This window comes from Littorina saxatilis, linkage group LG12 (assembly GCF_037325665.1).
Source record: "Littorina saxatilis isolate snail1 linkage group LG12, US_GU_Lsax_2.0, whole genome shotgun sequence".
Classification (NCBI taxonomy): Eukaryota; Metazoa; Mollusca; class Gastropoda; order Littorinimorpha; family Littorinidae; genus Littorina; species Littorina saxatilis.
In genome coordinates this window covers 76232373-76249114 of record NC_090256.1, presented here as the reverse complement: position 1 = coordinate 76249114, position 16742 = coordinate 76232373, and the positions used below count along the sequence as shown (strand labels likewise).

General features: G+C 42.0%; 1 protein-coding gene across 1 annotated transcript in view; it reads left to right on the top strand.

Annotated features, from left to right (window-relative positions):
• LOC138982795 (secretin receptor-like) overlaps window positions 1-16742 on the top strand; it is a 123274-nt gene that overhangs the window by 10745 nt on the left and 95787 nt on the right. Inside the window, exon 2 of the mRNA XM_070356145.1 lies at window positions 15551-16093. The gene's annotated coding sequence lies outside the window, so the exon portion shown is untranslated. The remainder of the gene's footprint in view (window positions 1-15550; window positions 16094-16742) is intronic.

The following is a 16742-nucleotide window of genomic DNA, read 5'->3' as shown; positions in this document are numbered from 1 at the left end:
TATTGTACTACGTTGCAAACCCCTGGAGCAAATTTTTGATTAGTGCTTTTGTGATCAAGAAACAATTGACAAGTGGCTCTATCCCATCTCTCCCCTTTCCTCTGTCGCGATATAACCTTGAACGGTTGAAAACGATGTTAAACACCAAATAAAGAAAGAAAGAAAGCCCCCCGACCCTGATCTTGCTGGATGACTTAAAACAGGACAAATGAACTGACTACAATTTAACTTCTTTTCTGGCTCGTCTCCTGCTTACTTCTCTGAATTCCTCACCGTCTATTCTCCAGCAAGACAACTCCGTGCCTCTTCTGACTGTCGCATCCTCACCATACCACGCACCAAAACCAAAACATACGGACAACGCACTTTTACTTTCTGCGCACCCACACAATGGAATTCTCTCCCCTTTCACATCCGCCACTCTCAGTCACCCCAAGCATTCAAACGAGCACTTAAAACGCACCTCTTCAAGAAATACAACCCCTGATTTTGTTTTCTCAGTCCATCAGTAGGCTACATGTAGTGTATTTGTTGTTTTAGTGATAATGTGATAATGTATATAAACATCTAGGGCTGTTTTTCAGTATTGTTGATAACATGTTCTGTTTGATTAAGGGTATTCAGCTGGTATTTCCTTGTTTTCACTACCTATTTTATTCATGTTTTTATTACTTAGTTAGTGGAAGAATCTTTTGTAATGTATGTTTGATGGTGTATGCTTTTAATTAAGCGTTGCTGACTATGAATGTAGATGTAAATGCTTGTATAACTGTGTTTTAATTTTAAATGTGTCAAGCGCAAAGAGCATAATTGTAAAGTTATGATGTTGCGCTATATAAATGCTCATTTATTATTATTATTATTATTATTACAATAATTATACTTCAGTGTGTGCAAGTGTATCTTCTTCTTCTTCTTCTTCTTCTTCTTCTTCTTCTTCTTCTTCTTCTTCTTCTTCTTCTTCTTCGTTCATGGGCTGAAACTCCCACGTTCACTCATGTTTTTGCATAAGTGGGTTTTTACGTGTATGACCGTTTTTACCCCGCCATTCAGGCAGCATACGCCGATTTCGGGGGAAGCATGCTGGGTATTTTCGTGTTTCTATAACCCACCGAACTCTGACATGGAATACAGGATCTTTTCCGTGCACACTTGGTCTTGTGCTTGCGTGTACACACGAAGGGGGATTAGGCACTAGCAGGTCTGCACATAAGTTGACCTGGGAGATCGGGAAAATCTCCACCCTTAACCCACCAGGCGGCAGCGGCCGGGATTCGAACTCACGACCTTCCGATTAAGAGGCCGCCACAGCGCCCGTCGTGCAAGTGTATGATTTTCAATCAATCAATCAATCAATATGAGGCTTATATCGCGCGTATTCCGTGGGTACAGTTCTAAGCGCAGGGATTTATTTTTTTATTTTTTCATTTTTATGCAATTTATATCGCGCACATATTCAAGGCGCAGGGATTTATTTATGCCGTGTGAGATGGAATTTTTTTTACACAATACATCACGCATTCACATCGGCCAGCAGATCGCAGCCATTTCGGCGCATATCCTACTTTTCACGGCCTATTATTTCAAGTCACACGGGTATTTTGGTGGACATTTTTGTCTATGCCTATACAATTTTGCCAGGAAAGACCCTTTTGTCAATCGCGGGATCTTTAACGTGCACACCCCAATGTTCATACACTCACGCGCTCCTCAGTGCTCGTAACGCTGGATATACGGAGCAGATCTTGAGTCATCATTGGCTCACGTAAGTGTAGCCTATGCGATGCTAACTTTTGTCTGTCTGTGCGTGCGTGCGTGCGTGCGTGCGTGCGTGCGTGCGTGCGTGCGTGCGTGCGTATGTATGTATGTATGTATGTATGTATGTATGTATGTATGTATGTATGTATGTATGTATGTATGTATGTATGTATGTATGTGTGTGGTAGAAACTTTAACATTTGACTGAACACCGAAATACTAATTTTACCAGGTTATTATTTAAGCAACAGCTTCAAAATATTGAAGCAATGATCAACATTTCGTCGGCACGTATGTAGTTAAAGTGTGTATCCAAAGAAAACGGGTGGTGGGGGGTTTTGGGGGGGTAAAAACAGGTGACTGGTTTGTGTCGTGTGTGGTATGTAGACCTGGTCAGGGGTCAAGGTTAGGTCAGATCGCGTGAAGGATTGTGGTATAGATACAGTTATCACCGAGCTGCAGTTCGCCGATTCGGAGAAGACGATTTTACATTGTTCGGTTTCGTAGCTCCAGAAAAATAGATAAAGAAGATACCAAAGGAGATTTCCTACAGGTTAATCTGCACAGCGTGTTTCCAGTGTCTGCGCGAGGAAGCGCAGCGCTGTCGAAAGCGCAGAGTGTCGATCTGGCCATCTCAGGCAATCGTGTCCCCGTAAGCTACAGACAGACAGATCTAGATCTAGTGTCTCGCACTCTTGCACCGTGTCACCTATGCTTACTGTGTGTGTGTATGTGTGACCACAGGCGGAAAGTATCGTCCACTGGACTACTACTATCACAGAAAGACTACAAGGTACGTCACTCACCTTCGAGTCTTCTGTGTGCTTGGAGTCGCTTCCTGGGGAAAAATATTGTTCAAGACGGTTTGCCTCTTCCTACAGTCTGTGTAAGGTCAAATAAATACAGTTGAATGATTGTTTGAACTGTATGTACCTTTAATTTTCAGCTTCCGTCCGCTGCAGGTTGTTATTAACCATCATTTGGACGAATCTTCGTTTGCGAGCCGCTAACTTCCACTTGGCGTCAAACTCATGCATCCGCACCGAATATGCATACCAGCGCTCATTGGTCTAAAACATATGTAAATATTGTGCAGCAAAGGGAAGCTACCCACGGGAAAATAATCATCGAATATCCTGTTATTAACCAATGAGCGCTGGTATGCATATTCGGTGCGGATGCATGAGTTTGACGCCAAGTGGAAGTTAGCGGCTCGCAAACGAAGATTCGTCCAAATGATGGTTAAAAACAACCTGCAGCGGACGGAATCTGAAAATTAAAGGTACTTACAGTTCAAACAATCATTCAACTGTATTTATTTGACCTTACACAGACTGTAGGAAGAGGCAAACCGTCTTGAACAATATTTTTCCCCAGGAAGCGACTCCAAGCACACAGAAGACTCGAAGGTGAGTGACGTACCTTGTAGTCTTTCTGTGATAGTAGTAGTCCAGTGGACGATACCTTCCGCCTGTGGTGTGACGGAGCAATTGAGTTTGTGTTACTGTTTGTTGATTTCTTACGTGAGCCTTGAAGGCTTCGCCTCTTTTTTTTGTGTTTTTTTTTCGCCAAGCACATCATTGTGGGGCTTTTAATCAATAACATGCATCCGTCTACAATTTATCATCATTCATCCATCAACATTTATAATAGATATGTTTGGCAAGTATACACAACACACAGCATTAGGACATAACAGACAGACGGACATATAGCATACCGTTCTCCTACAAGTAAGGCCGGAGCTTAACATAGCATGCAGATTACAATACTTGACATTATGGACGTATTACCTGCTTAATAATAATACAGTCAGTTACTAATACCGTCAAACAAAGACAAAAAAAGAAAAGAAACAAACAAAAATCAAAGCCAAAACACATATATATCATCACATCTCTGCACAACCTAGCGTACTACCTAACCAACTCTTCATATGGGGACCATAATTTTACAAATTTGGTAATGTTACCAGATTTGAAACTGGAATATTTTTCTATTTCAAATCTGTATTTCAAATTTCTTAGAAATATTTCTAACAGTGGCCTTGTCTCTTGTAACTTACTCTTATAAATATAAAACTTTGCAAACAAAATGATAAAATCCAAAACCACATCTACCTTAACATTGTTCATACACCCAAACAAAATAAATTCTTCTGTAAAAAGAACATTTGCGCGGTAAATACCACTTCTGTTTAACAGTTCTTCCAAGTCAGTCCAAAATTTCCGACTAAGCGGGCAGTACCAAAATATATGTGAAATTGTTTCATTTTCAATTTTACAAAAGGCACAAAGGGGACTGTCAAGAATCTTTTGAACAAATAGCCGGCTAGCAACACCAAGAATGCGGTGAAGCAATCTGGTCTGGAACCATCTTAACTGTGTGTCCTTAGTTGTTTTGAAACACTTATCAAAAATCTGTTTCCAGTTCATGTTGTAAAAATACATATTCCATCTGTTCATGCCTGCAGGGTTATCATCAAATTTTGATTTCAAAAGGACTTCTTTAATTGCCTGTTTGCCTCTACAAATAATCTGCCAGGGTTTATAATCCCTAATCTGAAAACCATTCAACGAATCAATTTTTACTTTTCTCTGATATTTTCGTAGGGACTTAATCACTCCCTCATAGAATAAAAAATTAGTTTGAACAAAGGGAAAATTTAACCTAAATTCTTCAAAGGTAAAGAAATTTCCATTTAAATGTAGCAACTGATGGATAAACACTACATCATTTTCAATCCATTCCTTATTTACTATTGTACCGTGGTCTCGTATAATGTTCAAATTGTAATGTATACATTCGGAAACAAAATCATTCACATTAATTACCTCGCTTAAGGAACAGCATTTCTTATAATGTTTCAAAACATCCTTCCAAAAACTGTTACCACATCGTTTCATTAACACATTTACATACTCGGCACCCACTTTAAATATGTCTTTCATTCCAGGTATCATATCAAAAATAAGCTTTTTTACATCAAATTCAAACATCTTTAGTCTGCGAATCCAATTTATCTTTACTGATGCCACAAAAGTGTAAATGTCAATCATATTCAGACCACCACTGCAATAAGGTCTGCAAACGACATTACGCCGAATCTTTGCAGGTTTACCATTCCACAGGAAGGAATAAAAGGCTGCATTCACTTCTCGTAAAAACTCTTCGGGTGGGTCTGGCAATACAGTTAATAAATAAACCAATTTTGAAAGGACCAAAGTTTTCAAAATTGTAATTCTACCGAATGGTGTTAACTGTCTTCTGCTCCAATCGTTTAAAATTCTTTTAATCTCTTTTAATTTTCCTTCATAATTAATTTCCAGAATGTTGCCGGTGTTAGTTGAAAATTTGACTCCCAATACTTTAAAGATCCCAGGGTCCCAACAGAAGTTCATATCCCTCATATATCTTTCTTGTGAATTTCGCTTTCTTCCAATCCAGACAATTTGAGTTTTTTCATTGTTTATCTTTAATCCGGAAAATTTAGAAAATTTCTGTAAAGTTTTAACACATTCAACAAACGATTCCTTACTGCCATCCAAATAAAGAGTTGTATCGTCCGCAAATTGAGACAATAACACTTCCTCGTTATTCAATTTCAATCCTTTTATCACAGAATTATTACGTAACATTAATGATAGTATCTCGGAACATATTAAATACAAATATGGTGAGAGGCTATCGCCTTGTCGGACGCCTCTTCTTATATTAAACCAACCAGAATATTGGCCATTTACTGTAACACATGTCTGTATATCTTGGTAAAAAACTCGTATCCACTGTTTTACATCGTTTCCAAAATTGAAAAAATCCAATGCCTTTTGTAAAAAGGGCCAGGACACACTGTCGAACGCCTTTTCAAAGTCAATTGCAAGCAGCAAACCTGGTATATTTTCTCTTTCAGTAAACACCAACACATCATACAGCAAACGTATATTGTCTCCGATAAATCTTCCTTTCATAAAACCTGTTTGGTGTTCACTAATAATCTTAGGTAGCATTATTTTCAATCTATTCGCAATACAGGATGAACAAATTTTATAGGATATGTTAAGCAGGGATATTGGCCGCCAGTTCTTAATAAATTGTTTTGGCTTGTCTTGTTTCGGAATGCATGTAATAATGCCTTGTTTCTGTGTAACGGACAATTCTCCACATTGAAATCCAGCATTTGCAGAACGCAGCAGAAATAATCCAATATCCTTCGCCTCTTGTTTTCATTTGTGATATGAGCATTTGTTCTAAATCTATGCCACAAAAGGATCGTTGTGGTTAGTTTCCATATTCTTTTCTGGCGAGACACTTGCACACACACGAACGCGTCCGTGTCACAGGGAAAAAGACATATATGGTACATGTATAGATAGTCACGTTTTGCACAGAAACAAATCCTACTATCATTCTCATACCAAGTGATCAAATACTAATACTTATCATGATGAATACCGCTACTTATCATGATGAACAGATTCTGCACAGGGTTCAGTACCTAGTAAACGCCCATCCCCTAATGTTGAGCAAAATTGGTGCATAACGGTGGTGGGCGCTTACAAATATAATTAATGTGAAGGAATGGCCGGTTGGCAAGAGTGGTGAACTGTTGAGGAATTCTCGTTTCGTACCCAATCCGAAAATGTCATTCCACCGTTTGAATACCCATAAGGCAATGCTTCCTTCCGCCTACAACTTGTCAACAAGAAAGAACGCGTCCACTCAGTCCGCAAAGTGTTCCACCTCAACCCCGCCTGCCACCCAATTTCTTGAAATGTTATGGGGGCCAGGAGGCCCCCATTCATACGGATAGTTTCGAGGTTGACCATGGGCAGCGCCATTTTGTTGTGAAATACGTCATCAGTTTGTGTACACAGGAAGTTGTGACATGTCATCAGGTTCAAGCGATCATGTCATGAGGTTCAAGCGGTCATGTCATCAGGTTCAAGCGATCATGTCATGAGGTTCAAGCGGTCATGTCATCAGGTTCAAGCGGTCATGTCATCAGGTTCAAGCGGTCATGTCATCAGGTTGAAGCGGTCATGTCATCAGGTTGAAGCAATCATGTCATCAGGTTCAAGCGGTCATGTAATCAGGTTCAAGCGGTCATGTCATCAGGTTCAAGCGGTCATGTCATCAGGTTCAAGCGGTCATGTCATCAGGTTCAAGCGGTCATGTCATCAGGTTCAAGCCATCATGTCATCAGGTTCAAGCGATCATGTCATCAGGTTCAAGCGGTCATGTCATCAGGTTCAAGCGATCATGTCATCAGGTTCAAGCGGTCATGTCATCAGGTTCAAGCGGTCATGTCATTAGGTTCAAGCGGTCATGTTATCAGGTTCAAGCGGTCATGTCATCAGGTTCAAGCGGTCATGTCATCAGGTTCAAACGATCATGTCATCAGGTTCAAGCGATCATGTCATCAGGTTCAAGCGGTCATGTCATCAGGTTCAAGCAGTCATGTCATCAGGTTCAAGCGGTCATGTCATCAGGTTCAAGCGGTCATGTCATCAGGTTCAAGCGGTCATGTCATCAGGTTCAAGCGATCATGTCATCAGGTTCAAGCGATCATGTCATCAGGTTCAAGCGGTCATGTCATCAGGTTCAAGCGATCATGTCATCAGGTTCAAGCGATCATGTCATCAGGTTCAAGTGATCATGTCATCAGGTTCAAGCGGTCATGTCATCAGGTTCAAGCGGTCATGTCATCAGGTTCAAACGGTCATGTCATCTGGTTCAAGTGGTCATGTCATCAGGTTCAAGAGGTCATGTCATCAGGTTCAAGCAATCATGTCATCAGGTTCAAGCGGTCATGTCATCAGGTTCAAGCGGTCATGTCATCAGGTTGAAGCAATCATGTCATCAGGTTCAAGCGGTCATGTAATCAGGTTCAAGCGGTCATGTCATCAGGTTCAAGCGGTCATGTCATCAGGTTCAAGCGATCATGTCATCAGGTTCAAGCGGTCATGTCATACGGATAGTTTCGAGGTTGACCATGGGCAGCGCCATTTTGTTGTGAAATACGTCATCAGTTTGTGTACACAGGAAGTTGTGACATGTCATCAGGTTCAAGCGATCATGTCATGAGGTTCAAGCGGTCATGTCATCAGGTTCAAGCGGTCATGTCATCAGGTTCAAGCGGTCATGTCATCAGGTTGAAGCGGTCATGTCATCAGGTTGAAGCAATCATGTCATCAGGTTCAAGCGGTCATGTAATCAGGTTCAAGCGGTCATGTCATGAGGTTCAAGCGGTCATGTCATCAGGTTCAAGCGGTCATGTCATCAGGTTCAAGCGGTCATGTCATCAGGTTCAAGCCATCATGTCATCAGGTTCAAGCGATCATGTCATCAGGTTCAAGCGGTCATGTCATCAGGTTCAAGCGATCATGTCATCAGGTTCAAGCGGTCATGTCATCAGGTTCAAGCGGTCATGTCATTAGGTTCAAGCGGTCATGTTATCAGGTTCAAGCGGTCATGTCATCAGGTTCAAGCGGTCATGTCATCAGGTTCAAACGATCATGTCATCAGGTTCAAGCGATCATGTCATCAGGTTTAAGCGGTCATGTCATCAGGTTCAAGCAGTCATGTCATCAGGTTCAAGCGGTCATGTCATCAGGTTCAAGCGGTCATGTCATCAGGTTCAAGCGGTCATGTCATCAGGTTCAAGCGATCATGTCATCAGGTTCAAGCGATCATGTCATCAGGTTCAAGCGGTCATGTCATCAGGTTCAAGCGATCATGTCATCAGGTTCAAGCGGTCATGTCATCAGGTTCAAGCGGTCATGTCATCAGGTTCAAGCGGTCATGTCATCAGGTTCAAGCGGTCATGTCATCAGGTTCAAGCGATCATGTCATCAGGTTCAAGCGGTCATGTCATCAGGTTCAAGCGATCATGTCATCAGGTTCAAGCGATCATGTCATCAGGTTCAAGTGATCATGTCATCAGGTTCAAGCGGTCATGTCATCAGGTTCAAGCGGTCATGTCATCAGGTTCAAGCGGTCATGTCATCTGGTTCAAGTGGTCATGTCATCTGGTTCAAGAGGTCATGTCATCAGGTTCAAGCAATCATGTCATCAGGTTCAAGCGGTCATGTCATCAGGTTCAAGCGGTCATGTCATCAGGTTGAAGCAATCATGTCATCAGGTTCAAGCGGTCATGTAATCAGGTTCAAGCGGTCATGTCATCAGGTTCAAGCGGTCATGTCATCAGGTTCAAGCGGTCATGTTATCAGATTCAAGCGGTCATGTCATCAGGTTCAAGCCATCATGTCATCAGGTTCAAGCAATCATGTCATCAGGTTCAAGCGGTCATGTCATCAGGTTCAAGCGGTCATGTCATCAGGTTCAAGCGGTCATGTCATCAGGTTCAAGCGGTCATGTCATCAGGTTCAAGCGGTCATGTCATCAGGTTCAAGCGATCATGTCATCAGGTTCAAGCGGTCATGTCATCAGGTTCAAGCGATCATGTCATCAGGTTCAAGCGGTCATGTCATCAGGTTCAAGCGGTCATGTCATCAGGTTCAAGCGATCATGTCATCAGGTTCAAGCGGTCATGTCATCAGGTTCAAGCGATCATGTCATCAGGTTCAAGCGGTCATGTCATCAGGTTCAAGCGGTCATGTCATCAGGTTCAAGCGATCATGTCATCAGGTTCAAGCGATCATGTCATCAGGTTCAAGCGGTCATGTCATCAGGTTCAAGCAATCATGTCATCAGGTTCAAGCGGTCATGTCATCAGGTTCAAGCGGTCATGTCATCAGGTTCAAGCGGTCATGTCATCAGGTTCAAGCAGTCATGTCATCAGGTTCAAGCGGTCATGTCATCAGGTTCAAACGATCATGTCATCAGGTTCAAGCGGTCATGTCATCAGGTTCAAGCAGTCATGTCATCAGGTTCAAGCGGTCATGTCATCAGGTTCAAGCTGTCATGTCATCAGGTTCAAGCGATCATGTCATCAGGTTCAAGCGATCATGTCATCAGGTTCAAGCGGTCATGTCATCAGGTTCAAGCGGTCATGTCATCAGGTTCAAGCGATCATGTCATCAGGTTCAAGCGATCATGTCATCAGGTTCAAGCGGTCATGTCATCAGGTTCAAGCGGTCATGTCATCTGGTTCAAGTGGTCATGTCATCAGGTTCAAGAGGTCATGTCATCAGGTTCAAGCAATCATGTCATCAGGTTCAAGCGGTCATGTCATCAGGTTCAAGCGGTCATGTCATCAGGTTGAAGCAATCATGTCATCAGGTTCAAGCGGTCGTGTCATCAGGTTCAAGCGGTCATGTCATCAGGTTCAAGCGGTCATGTCATCTGGTTCAAGTGGTCATGTCATCAGGTTCAAGAGGTCATGTCATCAGGTTCAAGCAATCATGTCATCAGGTTCAAGCGGTCATGTCATCAGGTTCAAGCGGTCATGTCATCAGGTTGAAGCAATCATGTCATCAGGTTCAAGCGGTCATGTCATCAGGTTCAAGCGGTCATGTCATCAGGTTCAAGCGGCCATGTCATCAGGTTCAAGCGGCCATGTCATCAGATTCAAGCGGCCATGTCATCAGGTTCAAGCGGCCATGTCATCAGATTCAAGCGGTCATGTCATCAGGTTCAAGCGGTCATGTCATCAGATTCAAGCGGCCATGTCATCAGATTCAAGCGGCCATGTCATCAGGTTCATGCGGTCATGTCATCAGGTTCAAGCGGCCATGTCATTAGGTTCAAGCGGTCATGTTATCAGGTTCAAGCGGTCATGTCATCAGGTTCAAGCGGTCATGTCATCAGGTTCAAACGATCATGTCATCAGGTTCAAGCGATCATGTCATCAGGTTCAAGCGGTCATGTCATCAGGTTCAAGCGGTCATGTCATCAGGTTCAAGCGGTCATGTCATCAGGTTCAAGCTGTCATGTCATCAGGTTCAAGCGGTCATGTCATCAGGTTCAAGCGGTCATGTCATCAGGTTCAAGCGATCATGTCATCAGGTTCAAGCGATCATGTCATCAGGTTCAAGCGGTCATGTCATCAGGTTCAAGCGATCATGTCATCAGGTTCAAGCGGCCATGTCATCAGGTTCAAGCGGTCATGTCATCAGGTTCAAGCGGTCATGTCATCAGGTTCAAGCGGTCATGTCATCAGGTTCAAGCGGTCATGTCATCAGGTTCAAGCGATCATGTCATCAGGTTCAAGTGATCATGTCAACAGGTTTAAGCGGTCATGTCATCAGGTTCAAGCGGTCATGTCATCAGGTTCAAGCGGTCATGTCATCTGGTTCAAGTGGTCATGTCATCAGGTTCAAGAGGTCATGTCATCAGGTTCAAGCAATCATGTCATCAGGTTCAAGCAATCATGTCATCAGGTTCAAGCGATCTTGTCATCAGGTTCAAGCGGTCACGTCATCAGGTTCAAGCAGTCATGTCATCAGGTTCAAGCCCTCATGTCATCAGGTTCAAGCGGTCATGTCATCAGGTTCAAGTGATCATGTCATCAGGTTCAAGCGATCATGTCATCAGGTTCAAGCGGTCATGTCATCAGGTTCAAGCGGTCATGTCATCAGGTTCAAGCGGTCATGTCATCAGGTTCAAGCGATCATGTCATCAGGTTCAAGCGATCTTGTCATCAGGTTCAAGCAGTCATGTCATCAGGTTCAAGCCCTCATGTCATCAGGTTCAAGCGGTCATGTCATCAGGTTCAAGCGATCATATCAACCGACACAGATCTGTCTTGGCTTTCAAGGGAAGTAAGCGCATTCTTAACGAGGATACTTACCAAAAATCTACAACCTGACTGTTTCTTGCGCATATTGGATTTTTCCTTTATTATTGTATTAATTCGGCAGTTTGACACTTCCGTATTTCACTGTTCAGCATACATTATTTCAAGGAAGTTAAACTAGTTAAATTTGACCGTTTTAATTGAGAAAAAAAACACAAACGTCCATTGTGATCCAAAAGGAAACAATACCTTCATGAAAAAGCCGGAAAGTCACGTAAAATGGGCCACGTCACTTTAAATTTACACTATCCGCAAGCAAGCCTTCTCGTTTCATTAAAACTCGTGTACCAGTTCGCTGAGTACATACTTATGCTGAGAGTGTCGTGTAGTAAAACCACAGGACTGGTCGATCTAAGTATCTAACACTATAACCGTCTACTGCAGTAGTATTACACTACAGTAGATGTTTATAGGGCACGATGATTCGATTACAAGAACAAGATAACAATGGACAATAAAAACGAACACGGGCCGGTTTTATCAGCAAGAAAAACCCACCCAAAAACATGAGAGGAGAGATGACAGAAATAGAAAGGAGAAAACCAGTGAAGAAGAAGACAGACAGCACCTAGCGTTGGACTAAAAAAAAGAACAAAGTCTACGATAATTCGATTGAGCTGGGCGCGCACTTTGACACACGCTCCTTTGGTTATACTCACAATTTAGGTTCTGAGAAACAAAGGGAAGTAGGCGTTCTAACAAAGGGAAGTAGGCGTTCTAAATGCATACGACATGTGCAATAGAGTAAGTGCTCTAGAGGTATGGGGAACCAGTCTCCTGGCACCTGAGAGAACAAGTATTTCAATGAACAAGCGACGTGCATCCTATGAAAGAATGAGGTGTTTGACTGAATTTCAGGCTTTGCTTTCGTTAGTGCTACAGAGAAGGAACTCCGAGTCGATCTTTAGCCATCACGTTCAATTTCAAAACAAGTCTGGAGAATGTATATTGTACGCCGGCGGAACGTTACTTTTAACATTTATACATATTGGAGAAAACCATGTCTTAAACGGGTGGAAGTCTAATAAAAAGAGGTACATTTACAGATGAAATGAACGGGAAATCTGAACAATAGGGTCTTAAAAAAAACCAGGGGGGGGGGGTAAGAGTGTCCTAAATTCGGGGTTACATTAAATGTATACGTTAAATCTTTAAATACAGTTGTCGTCGATATCACTTTTGCACTGAGCTCAGTTTTGCCCAATTGACCAATGGAAATCCACGTAACATATGAAATAGCAATATTCGTGGTTATTAACTCGGGAACATGCTCCTATCATTATATTATCGAGAGGGCGTTAAAACTCCCATTTATCCTCATTTGATTTTTGACACGATCAAAAAACAAGAAAGGTAATTTGTTGGAACGTTTGTTATTGACAAAACAATACGTTACAATCACAAATATGTCGACCCAACGGTCTTTTAAGTGCACAGACAAATAATAAGTAACAAGAACTTAGCTTGGTTGAGTTTTTGGCCGCTTGCTGGTAAACCGCATTCACTTGCAAGCGGCCGAAACTCAACCAAGCTAAGTTCTTGTTACTTATTATTTGTCTGTGCACTTTAAAGACCGTTGGGTCGACATATTTGTGATTGTAACGTATTGTTTTGTCAATAAGAAACGTTCCACACAAATTACCTTTCTGGTTTTTTATTCAGAATTTTGGAACGTTGGCAGTCTCGTTGGTTTTTATATTTAGTCAAGTTTTGACTAAATATTTTAACATCGAGGGGGAATCGAAACGAGGGTCGTGGTGTATGTGCGTGTGTCTGTGTGTCTGTGTGTCTGTGTGTCTGTGTGTGTGTGTGTGTGTGTGTGTAGAGCGATTCAGACTAAACTACTGGACCGATCTTTATGAAATTTGACATGAGAGTTCCTGGGTATGAAATCCCCGAACGTTTTTTTCATTTTTTTGATAAATGTCTTTGATGACGTCATATCCGGCTTTTCGTGAAAGTTGAGGCGGCACTGTCACGCCCTCATTTTTCAACCAAATTGGTTGAAATTTTGGTCAAGTAATCTTCGACGAAGCCCGGACTTCGGTATTGCATTTCAGCTTGGTGGCTTAAAAATTAATTAATGACTTTGGTCATTAAAAATCTGAAAATTGTAAGAAAAAAAATAATTTATAAAACGATCCAAATTTACGTTTATCTTATTCTCCATCATTTGCTGATTCCAAAAACATATAAATATGTTATATTCGGATTAAAAACAAGCTCTGAAAATTAAATATATAAAAATTATTATCAAAATTAAATTGTCCAAATCAATTTAAAAACACTTTCATCTTATTCCTTGTCGGTTCCTGATTCCAAAAACATATAGATATGATATGTTTGGATTAAAAACACGCTCAGAAAGTTAAAACAAAGAGAGGTACAGAAAAGCGTGCTATCCTTCTTAGCGCAACTACTACCCCGCTCTTCTTGTCAATTTCACTGCCTTTGCCATGAGCGGTGGACTGACGATGCTACGAGTATACGGTCTTGCTGAAAAATGGCATTGCGTTCAGTTTCATTCTGTGAGTTCGACAGCTACTTGACTAAATATTGTATTTTCGCCTTACGCGACTTGTTTTTATTTATCAACACGATCGTTTGCACGCGAAAGAAGGTGTCTTTAACATTTACCAGGAAGTCGTGTGATGGGAATCGCCAACACACGCCTACGTCATCGCTGTCACAGGAATGAATACGTCTCTCTAAACTGGTTGCACGTAATACGCCAAGTTGTGCAAATTGTGTCCGAGATCTATGCGACTTTCGCAATGGAGATAAAACAGCAGGGTTCACAACCGTACGGCGACTAATCATTCACACTTTGGCTGCGGAAAGTTTTAAGTGTTTTTAACTTTGCAGTAGCGGTGAGCGAGTGCTTCACCCACCGTCTCTAATGCTTCCTCCACCTACTCCTTATTAAAAATAAAAGCAAACACACACACACACACACACACACACGCTCGCTCGCACGTCCGCACGCTTACACGCACGTCCGCACGCACGCACGTCCGCACGCACGCACGTTCGCACGCACACACGCACGCTCGTAAGCACGCACGCTCGCACGCACGCACTCACGCTCGCACGCACACACACACACACACACACACACATACGCGCGTAAAGGTCAGGACGGAGTCCATTGTCCGGAAGAAAACACTTCTTTGACTAGAAAAGGAGTATTTCGAAATAACAATGTAAATGGTTTATTGAATTTCAAAATAAAGTCCTTACATTTCAGGTCGTGGCGTCCTAATAGCAGTACGTTAGGCCAAAAAAAAAAAATAGGTCTGTTTACGGTAACATAGGCCAAAAAAATAGGGTCGGTAGGTCGGGATTTTTTTTTTTTTTTTTTTTTTTTTTTTTTCAAAAAACCATATTTTTACGTTATTTTGCCAAAAAAACAAGATTTTTTTTTTTTTTTTTTTTTTTTTTTCCCAAATGCCAAAAAAAAGTCTAGGGTCGCGCGAAAAAACTAGGGTCGGTCGGGTTACCGTAAACAGACCTATTTTTTTTTGTGGCCTTATTAGCTGCATGGAAGGATAGCTTTTCATGCTGGACATTTGGAAGAGCCTTCATTTACGCAACGATTAAGTTCCTTGATTTCATAATGATAGGTCTGTGTGTGCTACAACATCGTTCAAAAGCGTGTTACGAAAGTTTAGATTGTTTTTGTTTATGTTTTTTTTTGTATGTTGTTGTTGTTTTGTTGACGTGCTTTTTGTTTGTTTTGTTTTGTGTGCAATGAAAAAATGCTACGTCAGTGCAGAATTACAGTGTCTTAAAAGCCTTCTAACATGTCTATTTCCTTTTACCTGAGTTTATTTACCCGTCAAAACAGCCGAAGCCCGTGTTACAAAAGTGACGATTTATTGTAAGTGGTTTAAACCCGTGTGATTTTAGATTCTTTTTCTTTTGCACACAATCTCATTTCTTGTCACAAGAGCTAAAATATTGCCTGTAACAGCGTCATCAGCGCGAACAATAAATTGATTTCCGCTGTCTTGCTTCCTCTCTTTGGGTCAACAGCAAGACTTTGGCCGCAGGCTGGTTGTTGAGGAGCTGCAACGTTGTCCACCATTCATTGCTGCCACCGCGGGAAGCGAAAGCCGAAGAACCGTTTGAAGGAGGACTCCATTCTCAGATGTTCTTTGGGGAGTGCTTTAGGAACTAACCCACTTTACAACAACAATGGAAGAAGTGCTTTGAGGAGTGCTTAAGGAACTAACCCACTTTACAACAACAATGGAAGAAGTGCTTTGAGAAAAGCTCTCTTTCCAGGACACTCGCTTTGAACGTTCAATTGAAGTAAATCGTGATTGAGAGTGAAAGTTGCGCTGTTTTGACGAAACTGCAAAGAGGACACATCTATTTTGACGAAACTGCAAAGAGGACACATCTCTTCTGACGAAACTGCAAAGAGGACACATCTATTTTGACGAAACTGCAAAGAGGACACATCTATTTTGACGAAACTGCAAAGAAGACATTTTGTCAAGGACTTTGAAAGTGCATGCGTCAGCCATGGATAAAACACTTACTGTCAACACACAGGACGCACGTTTAAAGCAAGTAAGTAGATTTGTTGTTACACCCCCGGTATAGGGGTGTGTATAGGTTTCACTCGATGTGTTTGTTTGTTTGTGTGTGTGTTTGTGTTCGCATATAGATCTCAAGAATGAACGGACCGATCGTCACCAAACTTGGTGAACAGGTTCTATACATTCCTGAGACGGTCCTTACAAAAATTGGGACCAGTCAAACACACGGTTAGGGAGTTATTGGTGGATTAAGATTAAGAGTGACATATTAATGGTTAAAGGGAAATAACTGTCCGTCTGACTTCTCTCTGTCTCTCTGTTTCTCTGTCTCTCTGACTTCTGACTTCCGACTTCCGACTTCCGACTTCTGACTTCTGACTTCTGACTTCCGACTTCCGACGTCTGACGTCTGACGTCTGACTTCTGACTTCTGACTTCCGACTTCCGACTTCCGACTTCCGACGTCTGACTTCTGACTTCTGACGTCTGACTTCTGACTTCTGACTTCTGACTGTCTCTCTGTTTCTCTGTTTCTCTGTCTCTCTGACTTCTGACGTCTGACTTCTGACTTCTGACTTCTGACTTCCGACTTCCGACTTCTGACTTCTGACGTCTGACTTCTGACTTCTGACTTCTGACCACACTTGTTAGCAGTGCCTGCTCAGTTGGTGGCAGTGAGA